Here is a 12,802-nt window from a genome sequence, read left to right as displayed (position 1 = left end):
ACCAGGACTTAAATTCAGACTGTCTTGCTTAAATCTACACCTTCAAATGAGGCTGATCATTACTGCTAATAAGGTCATATACAATTCATGGTATATAATAAATGCTTAGTAAAAATTTGGAGAATAAGTGATTGAATGAATAAATGAACCCCAGGACTTGTCCCAGACCATTCTTACTTCCCTTGCAGGCTGGTCTTATTCTGCTTTTACTTCCACAAGAATCCTGCCTCAGCTTGGTCATGGGCTTACAGCCCTAATATTACGCCTCTAGACTTTGCATCTGGTACCTGGTTTTTCTGGCACGACCCTTTATAGCCACTAAGGACTTTGGCTCAGACTCATTCTATGGTTCTCTCAGCTCCCAGAAACCTCAAGTAGGGCCCTGTCCTAGCACAAGCCCCTTCAGAAACAAATGCTAAGCTTGTCCCACTTAGCTGGAATCCTCAGTAAATTTAGGTACCCTCAAAAGAGGAGCTCAGGGCTTCCCTGGTGGCGCAGTGGTTGAGAGTCCGCCTGCCGATGCAGGGACGCGGGTTCGTGCCCCGGTCCGGGAGGATCCCACATGCCGCGGAGTGGCTGGGCCCGTGACCCATGGCCGCTGAGCCCGCACGTCCGAAGGCTGTGCTCTGCAACGGGAGAGGCCACAGCAGTGAGAGGCCCGCGTACCGCAAAAAAAAAAAAAAAAAAAGAGGAGCTCAGAAATTCTAATCAATGGTGTTTGTACTGCTCTGGGATTACTGCATAGCATTGCCCATATATTCAGTCCACACTTGACAGAGAAAATCTAAATATGTAATTGGCTGAAGTGGTACAGCTCTAGTGTGACCCTAGGGAGGGAGTTTATTGGAAGAAATGTGATTTTAGCTTTTGGGTATAAAAACAAGGTTGTCATCTGAAAGGCAAGAGGAGACTTTTTAAAAAATAAAAACTGGAAATATACATATTAGAAAAGGAATATTCTTTATATTTCCTGATGGAGCTCCATGATAAAATGGCTTATTTTCATCACTTTTCATTTCTAGTTCTTATTGTCTGTTTTTTTTATTATTTCAATGACTGACAGTATTAAACTGATACTGTTTAAAACAATTTGAAAATAAAAATGTTTACTTTTATCCAAAACATTGTTAAGAATCATTATGCTACAGAATCTCCAACCCAATTTTGCCCCTGCTTCAGTGCGGGGGGGCGGGGTGCAGACCTCAATTTCATGGCCCTTCCTCTGCTTCTCTCTTTCTCCTTCCCACCCAGAGTTGGCCTGATTCATAAAAGAAGGACGCAAACGGCAGAGAGACGCCCAATATCAACATGAAATTAGGAGTGACCCAAATAAGACATCAAACCTAAGAGTCTGTTTCCCTAGGCTTTTCCCAAGTAAGTGAGCATATTCCAGAGAATGCTAAACCTAGCTTGATAGGATGAGGAGGAACTTGGAGTGACAGCACTCCCATACATATGGCAATGCTACGAACTCCCTGACCTTGAGAGAAAATCCCCCTCATCCTATGGGGATGCCTGGAAGAACCCAGGTTTTGTGAAAGATCTCTCCGGAGCTGGCGGGTTCCTAACTTGCAGACAAAAGGGAGAAACGAGAAATAGGACCCAAGATGACAGAAAAGCTTAGGGAGTGAGAGACAGTATCATTTGTCCTGTTCAGGTGTGATGACAAGGGACCTAGACAATAGAACGTGTTCCCTGCCCAAAAACTCTCCTCTGGGAGCACTAACAATACATAGACTTCCACTGACCATGGGAAAGACACTCTCTCCCAAAGGCACTGGTTTTAACTAAGCTCATCAGTTGAGAAGAAGAGTGACTTGTTCAGCTTAGCTTAAGTAAGGAGGACAGGGAAAAGAAGGATATTATAGATATGGCGCAATAAGGGAAACAGAGTTCAAGGGGATCCAAGAACTGTGGTAGGGAAGGTCAGCTGACAAACATTGACGTTGCCCTTCCAAAATGTAGAACTGTTGTTGGAATGAGGCTGCCCAGCCAGGGACTCTAGTTCCCAGACTCCTTGAACCCAGGTACAGCCATGAAACTAGTTTTCACTAATGGAATGTGGAGAGGCTAGTGTGTGTCACTTACAGGACAAAGTGGATAAAAAGGAGGAGGTATGACTTCCTCATGGTCTCTTTCCCCATCCAACAGCTGAATGCAGGAGACTCCAGGGACCTAGAGGAGTGCAGAGCCACAGGACGGAAGGAGCCTGAGTCCCTGAGTGAGCACAGGTGGAAGGGTGCTTCACTGGAAGCACCTGTATTAGACATGAAGCGAGAAAGGGTGATTGTATTAAGCCACTGAGAATGCAGGTTCATTGTTACAACGGCTAGCCATCCCTTAACCACCACATCCAGAGACCAAACCATGACCAGGCCTTAAGATCACTGGAACTGGATCAAAGATACCTCTGGGAACCTCGATAGCAGGAATTCTTGGACTTTTTCTCTAGTGCTCTATGATTAATCTGACTCATGTATAACCTGATCTTTGGGTTCTTTCTCGCTTCTCTCACTTTCATCTGGCTTCCTTCCACTTTTCTCTATTTTTGTCAATGACGTAGCTCCAGCCTGCTCATGGTTCTTGTTTCCTTATGACCTCAGCTTGCTCCTGGACCCTCATAACCGCTTCTACTTGGGCCTTTCACACCTTAGAATCCCACTGCTATCTAGTTCCCTTTATATTTCCTGTAGCTAGAACCTGCCTGGTCTAGCTTATTCCTACTGAATAGAGTTGTCAGTGCCAGGCCACCTCATAGGCGAATGGCTGGTTTAATGAATGGCTGCTCTTTGGCCAGGTTTCTACCTGCTCTTCAATAAGCTGTAGTACCCGGGTGGAGAGAGCGGTGAGGGCGAGATCGTGTGGCGTACGACCTGGCTGCTTAGGGCTGGCCCATTAGCAAGGGCTGTAAAACAAGGTACTGTGTAAGAGAACAGGGCTGTGGGAATGGCAGAAACTATGATTATTCAGCACGGAAGGTCCGGCAGGAGAGTCGGTTTTCCCCCAGCCCTTGCAGCTGTAGGCACCATCCACATAGCCCCTGGGCCTGAGAGGCCCGCGAAGACTCAGCCCCACGAGCTGGTAGGGCCTACCATGAGTCTCACTACCCTAAGCTCAGGCACTGCCATGCTCAAGTCCCATCCACTGCCATGTAGAAGATAATCCATAAATCTATGTAGTCATGTCAGTTATGAACTTATACTACTATCCTACTGGGCAGTGAGACCTACCCTGACTTGAAGCCCATTCGGCTAGAGCCACGGCCGCTGACCATGTACCCGTTAGTCCTCCTCACTAGAGGATGGATACCGCTCCAGGTTCTCCAGCCGCAGTCTGGGGTCCCATTCCAGCTAAACCAGACCACCCTGTACCACTCTGCTCCCTCTCTTCTCACCTCAAGGGTCAGAACTGTCTGGGATTCCCGCTGCCACGCCGCAGTGGGCTTCTCTGGACAGCAACACTGGTCTGGAGGGAGCCCAAGCCCACTCTTTCTCTGTGCACGATGATTTAGAGTGCACTCTGTCAGTGCACGGACAGAAAAGGACATTGCCGAAGCTCCAAATAGATGTGCTAGTAGATGTCCAGCCCTGGACAAGGAGGTAAACCAGCAAGGAAGAACAACGGCCAACAGGAGGTAATACGATGGCAGACTCGAAGAGGGTGAGTGACATTTTACCCCACGCTAAGTAAGCTGAGAGGTCACGATTGCGTCTGTAATTTCCCTAGAAGGAAGGATAGAAACTGGCATCTATTATTAAGCAGTGATTCTAAGCCAGGCAGTGTGCCAGCTGCTTTACACATATGTTTCATTTAATCCTCACAAGGCAATAAGTAGTACCATCACTCATTTGAAAGATGAGGAAATTGAGGTGCAGAGAACATTTGTGGCTTGTCCATGGTTATAGGGGAGAAAGTGACGATACAGGAATTTAGATTCCGTTCTACCAGATTTAAAAACTAAGGTACTTTGTTCAGTGCTGCATCACACAACTTGTTCACAGCACATATTTGGCTGCGGTAAAAATGTTTTTGGATGGCAGCCTGTACCACCTGTACGTTCTAGTGCCCTCAAAGAAGTGAGAGGCAAATGTCATCCCTCAGAGAAGCCCTGTATTTTGGACAATGATGTCTTCCTCCCTCCCAGGTTCTTCTTTGTGTGGTGGCAGACAACAGAAAGGTACCCAGGCAGGCCGTGGAGATGTCTGCTCAAGGAGCTGTTTGGAGGCGGTCCTAGGGGCCGTAGATAGCAATGTCACTATGCTGCCGTGTTTAATCTCTTAGTCACATTTGCTCATATTGTCCAGACCTTAGCTTTTCAAACACCACCATGTCTTGAGCACTTACTAATTGCCTGCACTATTCCAAATGCTTTATATGCAAAAGCTTTATTGGTCCTCCCAAAAGCCCTATGAGGCAGGGGAAGGGCAAGAAATAAGTCTAAGACCAAGCAGATAAATGAATGGCACATGCACGTAGCATTATTCTCCCTGTATTTTACAGGTGAGGAAACAGAAACACAGAACAGTCATGTAACTGTCATACACAGCAAGGAAGTGGCAAAGCCCGGATTTACACCCACACAGGTAGCCTGTCTCTGAGGCCATATGCTCTTAATCACTGTTTTTACTGCCTTCTTGTCCTTATAGCCTCATCTTCTGAGCTTTTGCTCCAACTCTTCACTGTGGCCTCGCATATGACTATGGCTCTGAAAGTGGATGCAGCCCTTCTGGTTCTGACCTGTGGATCCCTTCTTCTGTTACGATACATTCCAGGCCAACCCAGGCAAGTCTCTCCATCTACTCTGACCACAGGCTGTGTGATTTTTCTCAGTCCTGGCACTAGGGACGAAACAAAGCCCAAGCCTTCCCTTTTAGAACTCTAAACCTCTGCTCCGCCTATTTCCCACCAAAGTTACCGCTCAGAAATTTCTGCAAGGACATGTTAAAAGCAAAGAGCTCCACAAACCTACATAATAGGGCTTGTTTTTCAATGGAAAGTTACCATAGTGGTACATCGACTGCTAAACCGTTCCCTTGTAACTAGAAGCATTAGCACAACCCACAGCTTTGAATCTTTCAATAGAGAGACTCAAAACAAGGCAAAGTCGCAATTTTTTTTTTAGTAGTCCTGTTGTAACCAGACAAGCCTCTAGGGTGGGAAGAAGTTAGTCCTTTAACAAGGGCCAGCTCTTAATTATGCTGCTTCCAGGAATGCTGAGGCATGGTCTGCATTCAACAGTGCTCCGGAAGACTGGCAGCGGGCTCTTTGTCATCTAATCACCTGGTAAGAACATCATCTTTGCTTAGTCTTTCCAGAGCCTCTGAATGGTCAACGTTTGGAGTAAGTATAGCAGAACAGAGAGGGGATTGTTAATTATTTCATGGGCCTTCTCTTCGACAGGACAATAGATCAGGCTGGACGTTTATTGAGTGATGGGGGAAAGCGGGGGAGGCGGGCGCAGTGGTTTCAGGATGGCCTCTGGGTCACAAGGTCAGGTTTCTAAAAGTTATTGTACAGACTGCTGTTGGTAGCTCTGCTTATTAGAGAATTAGGTCCTTTGTGTTGTTTGTAAAAGCACGAAAGTCCCAGCCAGACCCTGGCTTAAGTGAAACTTTTATTGCTGTCAGTCACACGGTCCCTCCAGCCTGAATCGTCTGTGGGAGTTCTTCTTGAAAGGCCAACTACCTTTACTCATTCATGGATCTGTCTAGGTAGACCCAAACACTTCAGAGAGCAGAGCATTCCTTGTCATGGCTCCGCAGGTGTTTTTCATGAGATGACATGTTTAGACAGTTCTGAAAACTGGGGGTTGCGAGAATTGTAAGCTTTCATCGCCCTTTACTGTAATTACTTCCTTACTGCTTGCCTTCTCCACTAGATATAAGCTCTATGAGACCAAATCTATTTTTTCCCCTGCTCTATTCTATGCCCAGGGTCAAGTACAGAGCTTGGCACATAGTAGAAAATAAATATTTGTTGAATAAAAGCAAACATTTATATACTACTTAATACTACTTAATGTGTGCCTATCTAATATTCTAAGACTGACTCTCTCTTCATATATATATATATACATATATATATGTGTGTGTGTATATATATATATATATATATATATATATATATATATATATATATATAAAATGAAAACTATATGGACTAGTTTCAATTATTAATCCCAGTTTACAGATGAGGAGACTGAGGCCCACAGACGTTAAGTAACAATCTCCCTAAGGTCACAGAGCTAGTAAGTGGCAGAGCTGGGAATCCAGGCTTTGGGCTCCAATGTCCTGTCCATGTTCTTAACCACTATGCTCTACTCCAAGCATGTTGTAGACACCAAGAATAGTAAGACAGTGGTGTTCCTCGTGCAGAGAGTAGTACGAAGGCAGTAAGACCGCTCCAAGGTTTGTTCAAATCAAGATTATTTTAAAAGAAACAAAGGTCTTCATTCCCTCAAATCACTGAGTGAAACGAGACGGATACGAAACACAGTAGGCCACGAAAAGCTCGGTGCGAGTGCTGTGGGAAGCCGGGGAGGCCACCGTGGAGACCATGGGAGTGAAGAGAAGAGTAGCAAGGCCCCAGAGACACAAAGAATGGGGGCTGGGGAGGAAGATTAGCAACAGGGAGCAGCATGTCTGACTGCTTTCAGAGGGGATGATCATCTTGAACAGCAAGGTAGGCACACAGAGCATCGCAGCAAGATCCAGGGTGACACCCTGTAATCAGCTTTCCTGAGTGTCTCCCGTCGGAAAGAGGGAGACAGCCAATACCCCAGGCCTGTCCTCTAACATTTCCAGCAGCAAACAGAAAAGGGACTTTTGTGGAACCTCAGAACCAGTCCTGTCTCCCCACGTACCTTAACAACTGCAGCACTCATCTCCAAAATACCAAATTTACAGAATTCAAGCTCTGCTGCTGAGGAAAAAAGAAAACAAATGAAGAGAAAACAAGAAGACAGTGGTATGCTAAGGAGTCGCAGGGAGCTAGTAAAATTGCCCACGTTACTTACTCAGGTGATACTACCTATGACACTAACAGTGTTCGTTTAGTTCCCAAGTGTCCCATAGGGTATGCACTCAAAACTGTTTTAAAATATTCATTTACTTTAAATCCAACTTTCCGTATTTCCATTTTGATGTACCATATATTCAAGAATGCATTTAAATATTCTATTAAAATGGATTCATTGTCAAATAGCATAGAATCCACCAAAGTAATAGCTAATATTTCAGCACTAAGCCTTCATCACAGCTACGTCAAACACTTGATCCCTCCTTCATTTCTTTCCAATTCTGGCACCTGTAACCATAGCAACGTACACTGAAACCTTTCAAGCAGAACAGAACTGACAATCACACTAACAGCACAAATACCTGAGCTGAGAAAAGAGAGGGGCGGCCCAAGTAGGTAGCTGTTGAAATTAAAAGCTAATGACAAGAAAACAGCTGGAAACAAGTGCCGGCTCACACTGCTGCCTCTTTCCAGCATATGAACGGCATGTTGAGCCCAATCTGATCTATGTTTTATTAGTGGTGCTGCCATTAAGGAATACTTCATTAGCCAGCATCTCAACAAAAAATGTGGAGTGGAAACTTAAGAAAAATAAGTTGTTTGGAGGAAAATTTCAAGGGCTGCATCTGTTTGCCCAGAATTTGCACCATGCATGTTCATGTTTTCTGCTCGTCCGCGTAGCGAGAGACAGAAAAGTGAACCCCTCTTACTGAATCCTCTTGAAATGTAAACACGTGTCCGTAAACTGCAAGGAATTGTCTGCTATTGAGAAAAGACTCCCATTAGCCAATTAGAGTAATTACATGGATTAAGATTTCTTGTTTCTGGTGGTTTCTTCTTCTTCTTTTTTTTTTTTAATCCCTAATTCTTTCTTGCCCAGCAAAGGAAGGGATAAACAGCTGATATAGCCAGAGAATTAAATGGGGGCAAACTAGGGCATTCTCATTTTCAGATTCAAAATGCAATTGAAATTTTATGCTTACCTCAACATAACAACATGTGATGATTTCTGTGCAACGGAAGGCATAAAGGGTCACGTTTCCCCAAGACTTCAATTACAGTAGCTTCTATCTTCCCTAAAACAGCATTTGGTCTCAGAAAATTGCCTTTAATGGTGCAGGTGTTTGTCGAGAGTATCCATCATATTTAGTCCCAAGCACTCCATATTAATTCACCAGTTTCATTAGCAAAAGCCTTTTCTTCCAGATGACAATGAAAAGTAAATATAATTTCAAACAGATGTGCTGGTTTTTCTATGAATCTGAAAGAGCAAAAAGAAGCTGGCATTGGCTGAAGGCAGGAGAGATGAGACTCCAGCACTTAAATGCACACAGCGTGGATCTCTGGAGCATATTCTGAACTAGATCCACGTGCATGGCCCCCTCTGCATCGCAACGAAGTCTGCCCATGCCCAAGCAACTACTTACAATACCTACCAAGCAGACTGTTTCCCAGCCCAATGCAAATGACGGGCATTATTAGTTTTAGGAAGGGTGACCTGAAATGCCACTGAAGACAACTTAGCTAGATTCAGTTTCCATTATTTCAGCTGGTAATGTTTCCCTAGCCTTTCAAATAGTGACAATTATGAATTACTGACAGTGTCTGTAAATGTTTCTATGTACATGCTCACATAATGCCATATTCAGAGGTCACCTCTCTGGGAGCCTCACTTACCCATGATATAGCCAAGAACTAGAGGGTCAGAAACTAAAGGCCTGTCTGCTTACAATTATTTCAAGTATGATTTTAAAAAGCAGTGTTCAATTCAATTCAACAAATATCCATGTCGGACTGTTGACCCATACTTATAAGGGCAGGGAAGAGCCTGGAGCTCGTGTCCCACAGCTGCCAGTCTCCGTTTCCAGAGCAAGGAGAAATCTTTCTGTAAGCTTTGGCCTGCGTGGCTTTTTCTGCTAATTAACAGGCCCTCTATCCCATCGAGGTCAGTTCCTCGGTGATGCAGAAGCTGACTGTTAGCAGCCATGCCCTCTAAAAATCCCTTAGAAGAATCTTCCCTCTAAAAGAATTACTATGTTGTGCACAAGCCTGTATTTAGGGTAAGATGAGGAGCCTCTGTTTATAGGAGGCATTAGTTCTAGCATTTCTATTAGGAATGATGACTCTGCCAATAATTTCCTGTTAGATAAGAAAGGTCGTTGGAAGTCATCTACTCCACTCACAGCTTAAATGATTGTTAAAAGAAAGCTCAGAGAAATGAAAGAACTTTAATTCCTTGAACACCAAAGGGATCACACTGCTTTCCAGTTAAAACCCTTTTTTGGCTCCCATGGCCTCCAGGACAGAGGCCAAACTCCTTGGCAGGGATTATAAGGCCTACATAGCTGAGCCTTGCCAACATTTCCATTCTCTCCTCCTTGCCGCCACCCTACACCCTCACCCTTCAAGATCCAGCCACATTGGAGCAATGGCTATCAACTTGGGCTACACATTTGAATCATCTGGCGTACTCTGAATCATCCTGATGCTCAGGCTGTATCTCAGACCAAGAGATTCTGATTTAATTGATCTCATTTGGGATCCAGACCTTGGTATTTTCTATAAATTCGCTCGAGCAATTCTAACACTTTGCCAAGGTTGAGAACTACTGAGTTAGATGATTTCCGAGTTCCTGTGCGAAACTGAGATCCCTTTCCATGGTGGTGGTGGGGAGGGGAGGTTGTTAATGAGGATAAATTTAAGGATATCTTTAAAGGATGGTTCGAATTTCAGTAGGTAGAAATGAGGAGTAAGAGGCATAGAAAGCCAGGTCTGGTGGCCCAGCTGAGCAGGTAGTGACGTGCAAACATTCTTCTTTACTCTTTGTATGGAATGATTTGGATGGATGATAAGCATACAGTTCAGAGTCTATATTTTTATCCACTCCCATTTACACTTTGCCCAACAAATATTACAACTGCTTCCAATATGCACAAGCATAAATACGTCAAGTGATAATTGGACGAACAGATATTCCTCTAGATACAAAAACAAGTTTTATACATCTTCATTCTAGAAAGCTAGGAAGAGTCAACTCCAAGGCAACAAAACCAATAGCAAGTAAATCTTCATCTTCAAATGGATAGTTCATTTGAAAATTTTTACATTCATCACAGGGTATGCAGTGGTGATAGTAAAGTAGGGGGATTTATTAACGTTCAGATCCATTGTTAGTACAGAGAGATACGCATTTACACATGACATTTAGTAGCCAGTTTCTTTAATTTCTCTTGGAAAATCAGTTGTAATCTGAAATGGATATGCAACCATTTAGTATCATAGCAGTTTAACCTGGAGATATGTTTCAGTTTGGAAGTAGAAGGGACTACAAAGATCTAAATGTTTGCATCACACATTCATGGTGACGTGATTAGGATATAAAGGCCCCAAAAGACCAGGAATCTACAGGTATGGTTTATTAAAAGACTCAGTTAAAGACATTTGAGTGATTATCTAACAAAAGCTGTGGTGTGTGATGAGGTTAAATGTGAAATGCCAAAATAAATAATTGAAAGTAAAATACCCAATCAATCTCTTAATTTACTCAACAGACAGTTGTGGCACATTGTACTAGGCATTGGTGGCAAAACAGTTGAGTAGACAACATCTTTACTTTCAGAATACCTATAAGTCTAATGGAAGAGAGCAAAATGATAACTATATGATCAGTGCTGTTTGGGGAAAGGACAGGATACCATAGAGCACAGAGCAGAGTCATTTATGGGAGACAAAAGCTTCCTGGAGTGACATTTAAGTTGAGACCTAAAATATAAGTGTTGTTCATGGTGTGTGTGTGTGTGTGTGTGTGTGTGCGTGCGCGTGCCTTAAGTTGTTTAGAGAGCATAACTCATCCTAGAAATCAAAAGTTCAGTCCAGTCAGGATATGGAGTGTGAGTGTGGGGTATGGCGATAGAGGAAATCAGACTGAGTCCTGAGGCTGTTATAAGCATTTCATCACAACACCCTTGCTGTTACCTGAAAACGGCTTCGAGAGAAAAAAAAGAATTAGTCAGATAATGTCTACACGGGACACAGCCTGGGAATAAACTGGCTTGGACCAACACCTTTTAGAGATGCTCTAGCACAGTCGCTCAGTTGCTTTATTTCAATGTGTGAACCTTCTGGATAAAACTGTGTGGAAGTAATCTTCATGGGCTGAATTATGAAAGTGGAACAGGGTACTTCCCCCTTTGGGGACCCTCCAACATTACCCCACTTTTGTTTCTTATTTGGTATAGGAAAAGCCAAATAAGGGTTGGCTCACCCTGACCCTGGCAGACAGAAGGGGGCGGACAGAGGAGTGTCATCAAATAGATTCCTAGTGTACAAGACCCTTTGCCTCAAACCTTGTGGAAATTCAAACAACACCAAGGAGTGTTGGCTAGAGAGATAAGAGTCATTGGAATGTGATCCTCTACGGCTAGCCGAGTAAAGTGACTAATTTGACTCATGGCTGACATGGTGCTTGCTTTTTTGCAGAGAAATACTTCAGAGATAGGATGAGATTTCATGATGATAGGATGAGATTTCAACTCAAGTGCTCTGAGTTGCTTATACTCAAGGTGTAATAAAAAGGCAGGGTGGTTTTATAACAAGCACTCAAATGCTTCTGAGAATACCACAGGGTTAACAAGTTCAGAGAAATTTTGAACAGTAATGGCAAAATGCTCGATCTTTCCTCCTTTTTTTTCATTTTCAGCGTCTCTGCTAGAAAAGAAAAAGAAGCATGACTGAATAAACCCTAGAATTAAGATCTCTTTTGAGTGACAATCTCTTTAGTTCTACACAGTTAAGAGAACCTCTATGGGGTTAATAGAAGACTTTGCCTCCTCAGCAGTTACATACCATTTAAAACTCTGGGTAACAAATCATTATCAAGCCTTCTGGGACATCATTTTTAACGCCTTTGGAACCTCTTTCTGGGAGCAGAACATTATCCTGATACTGCACAGGACGTAGGGTGCTCCTAGACCCTGCGGGACATCCAGGGTGACTGTTAGGCCCGGGAGCTCACAATGTCACTCCAAGCAATAAGCCAACCACAGATTGTCAGCACTAAAAGGGACAATGCAGCTGTCATTATAGTGCAGGTGGAAACATAGATACTAGCAGTTTACTCCAAACCATGGGGCTAGTCCCAAAGCTGGGACTAGAATCCAGGTATCATTTTTATTTGTATGTTTTCTTAAGCAAGGACAGAGAATTATAAAAGTAAGAGCTGTTATCTGCTGAGCACTGACTATACCTCAGGCACCAAGACAGACCCTTTCCACACATGAACCCATACTATTATTATCCCCATTTTACAGATGCAGAAACTGATGGACAAAGTAACTTGCTCAGGGCTACACAACTAGCAAGAATCAGAGCCAGAATTCTAACTCGGACCTATGTGACTATAAAGCACATTGCCATCTTGCTTCTAGAATGAGGTGAAGAAGATGAAAGTACTGAGTCAAGAGTGTGCTTTTAAGTACCCTGCCAGGCTGTATTTTAAACTTTGACTAACACTGCAGAACCTGGAGTCTCATAAGGAGCAAGAAATGTCTCCAAATGCAGTAAACATAATCCAATTTTTTGTGGAGAATATCGCATCACTAAGCAGGCTAGTTGCATGAATTTGATGACCTCTTTGTCAATCAGATATTTTTGTCGCAAAGACACATGTAAAGGGCTTTGACTCACAATTGTCTAAAATTGGTGAGGGCAAAAGGAACTAAAGGAAAGGGAAAGAAAAGAACTTGAGCCAAGACAGCCTTGGGTTGCTCGTTAGTTATTCCTCACG

The sequence above is a fragment of the Phocoena phocoena genome, chromosome X (assembly GCF_963924675.1).
Source record: "Phocoena phocoena chromosome X, mPhoPho1.1, whole genome shotgun sequence".
Lineage (NCBI taxonomy): Eukaryota > Metazoa > Chordata > Mammalia > Artiodactyla > Phocoenidae > Phocoena > Phocoena phocoena.
Note: the sequence above shows the minus strand (reverse complement) of the source record.